Below are 4,432 nucleotides of genomic sequence, written 5' to 3'. Positions count from 1 at the left end.
ATCAGTACTTTCATCTAGACGTAATGAAAAATAACTACAACTTGCTAATAAACATTTTAATTTTTCTTCTATCGATCAAGCAATATTTTTAATTCTTGACGCCACATTTCGTCGTAAATTACATTTACTAAAAAATTCCTTGGAAAAAGATAGTCTTCATTTTTATCCCTTCTGCCAGATTCTCTTCCAAGAATACGGCGTAAATTGTAATTTTAAAAAGTATATTTATTTAATAGATTTATTAATAAACCAATTTAATACGCATTTTAATGATTTTAAAACTATCCAAAAGGATTTAACTCTCTTTGAAAATCCTCTGACTGCGGAAATTGAACAACAATATTTACAGTTTCAAGAAGAACTTTGCGATTTGCAAAATGACCTTACGCTCAAAACGCATCCGAAAAAAAAGAATAAAATTTGTTTAAATTTTAAATGTGTCAAATTATCCTAATCTAAAGGATTTTAGTCTCCGAATTTTTTCTATGTTTAGATCCACATATTTATGTGAATGTTCATTTTTAAAAATGAAGAACATAAAAACTGATAAATGTTCTTCCTTGAGTGATACATCATTAACTTCATTAATGCGAATTAGTTCTTCAAATATTTCAATAGATATTCCCTCTCTTGTACAATCATGTAAACGGCCTAGAAAATCAAATTAATTTTTTTATTATTCCTTTAATTTCCGCTCTTTTATTTTTTTACATTCTTTCATTATTCTTCTCATCAGTGGAGTAGGTCTAATGGAAAAACCACTTTAAAAAAAACGCGTCAGCAATAGTATCTCATGGGTGACGTGAAAACTATTGTTTTAATTACAATTATGCAATAATTATATAATACATATTTCTACGTGTATCAATTGTATTTAAAAAAATAAATTTCATAAAATAAGATTTATAGATATTGTAAATATAATATACACAAGGTAAAAATTGTAAATAAAATATTAGATTATAATAAAGCTATTAAAAGATATAATAAGAGTAATTATACAGGGAGTCCCAGAGCATACTAGTCACTGTTCATAAAAAGGTAGATGGGATCGAGATGAACATAAAAGTTCAATATTGTTGTGGGTTTGGTCTGCTAATAATCGAGATATAAATTTTTTTAATTGTGCGAATGAGAGCGCGCCTTGCGCGCCGAAGGAAGGGCTCGAGCCGCTCGAGCCATAGCACGGCCTACTGTTTCAAGCATTGGCTGCCGGCGGCGGCGGGGGAAAGAAGGAGAAGCGTAGCGTCGTCGCCGTTCCCACGTCTCGCCGCACCGCGCCTAAGCTCGCGTCGATGGCTGCTACGGATACTCGCGATTACATGACGAGATTATAAATTATTAATAAAAATAGGACAAATTTAAATCGTAATAAACTTTTGTAAATAAGAAAGTCGAAAGAGAGAAAGCGATGGAAACGTATGGAACCTGCAAATAATATAATATTTGCCGCATCAAATTCTCTCATTGTTTTTTATGGAATATTAAATTAACGAAGATTTATCACGATTGATTCTTTATACATTCTCCTTTCGTAACCATCTTATTAGAAAATTACGAAATACACGAAATACTATCCCTAATATGCACTCTTTGTAAAATAACACGATAGAAAAATATTCACGTTTGATCTAACGACTTCAGGATAAATTATTCAATGCAACTTCTATGGTAATTATAAGTAATTAGAGATCAATGTTATGTCAAGTATCGTTAGTATGGTTAACTAGAAATGATTTTCTCTTGTATATGATAGAGAACTACGAATTTCTTCTATCGTTAATACATTATAAGTCACTGAAAATCTGTCGTAATTAATAATACAATTAAAGGTAGAAGAAACTCTGAATTCTTTTATTCATTATTGAATTTTTTATTTACTCTTGATTTGTATGTAAAATTGAACTTTGTACTTTTATACTTTGTAATTTAGCAGGAATATCTTTCCCTCTAAAGTATTTACAGACACACGATAAACGTCATTTTCAACAACAGTTCCAATCAATATTATTAGAATTCATTAAATGTCATAAAATTTTTTTAACAAGATTACTATTTTTTAACATTTTTAACATTAAACACGATACGACACTCAGAAAGAAAGTATCGTGCTGATTATTTATCGCAGTTTTAGTGATAATTTTTGATAATTTTTTTTTCGATCGTGTGTACACTAAAAATATAAAGAAATGATAATTGTTAAAATTTTATTCAAATTACACATAATGAAAGTAGAATAGTACAAACTAAAGATGTTGTTAAACGTGGTAATATTTACTGTATTTGTGTACTACGTAGTGCTTGAGGAGAAAGAGGGAAGGGGGGGGGAGAGAGAGAGAGAGAGAGTGAGAGAGGAGAGAGAGGTGTCATACTAAAATGCGCAAAATACTTATCCATAGTATGTTACACTCTTTGTAATAACACAGAAAAATATTCCCTTTTGATGTAACGATTTCACGATAGCTTAGGCGCGATGCTACGATAATTATGCTCAAAAATTAATGTTCAATATCATGTATTGTTAACACAACGAAGGATTTTCTTTTATAACCATAGAAAACTTACAGTTTCTTCTATCTTTAATTGCATTATTAATTACGACAGATTTTCAGTGACTTATAATGTATTAACGATAGAAGAAATTCGAAGTTCTCTATCATATACAAGAGAAAATCATTTCTAGTTAACCATACTAACGATACTTGACATAACATTGATCTCTAATTACTTATAATTACCATAGAAGTTGCATCGAATAATTTATCCTGAAGTCGTTAGATCAAACGCGAATATTTTTCTATCGTGTTATTTTACAAAGAGTGCATATTAGGGATAGTATTTCGTGCATTTCGTAATTTTCTAATAAGATGGTTACGAAAGGAGAATGTATAAAGAATCAATCGTGATAAATCTTCGTTAATTTAATATTCCATAAAAAACGATGAGAGAATTTGATGCGGCAAATATTATATTATTTGCAGGTTCCATACGTTTCCATCGCTTTCTCTCTTTCGACTTTCTTATTTACAAAAGTTTATTACGATTTAAATTTGTCCTATTTTTATTAATAATTTATAATCTCGTCATGTAATCGCGAGTATGCGTAGCAGCCATCGACGCGAGCTTAGGCACGGTGCGGCGAGACGTGGGAACGGCGACGACGCCACGCTTCTCCTTCTTTCCCCCGCCGCCGCCGGCAGCCAATGCTTGAAACAGTAGGCCGTGCTATGGCTCGAGCGGCTCGAGCCCTTCCTTCGGCGCGCAAGGCGCGCTCTCATTCGCACAATTAAAAAAATTTATATCTCGATTATTAGCAGACCAAACCCACAACAATATTGAACTTTTATGTTCATCTCGATCCCATCTACCTTTTTATGAACAGTGACCAGTATGCTCTGGGACTCCCTGTATACCTAAAATGCCATTATCAATAATGAAGATTTTTTATAATTAATCTACAATTATTTATAAAAGAAATGTGTTGCAATTGTTACTTAAGGAGATTCAATTCTCTCATACGTATAGTACGCGTGACGCTCCTGAGACAAGAGAAAGTCTCTCGCGTTTTGTTTATAGGCATCTTGCGGGTCGATGCGCGGTGAGAGGAGGACAGTGGGCGAAGTGACAACGAAATCGGCCCGAAATGTGCAAGTAAATGACAGCTCTGCTGATACTAAGTCTACAGTATCGCTACCACAATTTAAGAGGCTTAGAATATTGAACAAGCGAAGACTTCGAGAGAGAAGCCGGAGTTGCATCCAACGCCGATATCGGTGTTCGCTTGATCAGGAAGTCTTGACGGATAACCTCGCAGCAACCAGGGAAATCCTGGTCCATGCTGGGTGTGTCTCCCTGAAAGGGGATGAAAGCATGTTAATATCCGGGTCGAAACAAATCAGATGGTCAATGACAAGGTGATTAAATAAAGGAAACCAGGATTGCGCTGGCCACCAGGGAACGACTACAACTCTATCATCGATAATTTTCCGCAAAACCCGAAAAATTAAAATAAATGGAGGAAAAGCGTAGAAATAAAATTGACTCCAGTCTAACGAAAATGCATCAACAACGTGAGCAATGGATCTGGGAACCAGGAAACAAAAAGAAGGCACTTTGTATTAATTGAAAAAACAAATAGGTTAATATCAAATTGATCAAAATGAACCTTAATTCTGTCAAAATAACTTTGCCCTAAGGACCATTCTGTTTCTTCTGAAATCACACGAGATTCCGCATCTGCTTCGAAATTCTGAGCGGAAGGAATATATAAGGCGAAGATAAAAAGATCACGCTTAGCGCATCAAATCTTACGGGCAAGATCCGATAGAAGCGGGAACTTAATTAAACCCATGCGATTAATGTACAAAATAGCTGTGGAATTATCTATTCTCAATAGAATGTTGCATCTTCTACAGTGGGAAGCAAAGCATCT

The sequence above is a fragment of the Monomorium pharaonis genome, chromosome 6 (assembly GCF_013373865.1).
Source record: "Monomorium pharaonis isolate MP-MQ-018 chromosome 6, ASM1337386v2, whole genome shotgun sequence".
Lineage (NCBI taxonomy): Eukaryota > Metazoa > Arthropoda > Insecta > Hymenoptera > Formicidae > Monomorium > Monomorium pharaonis.
Note: the sequence above shows the minus strand (reverse complement) of the source record.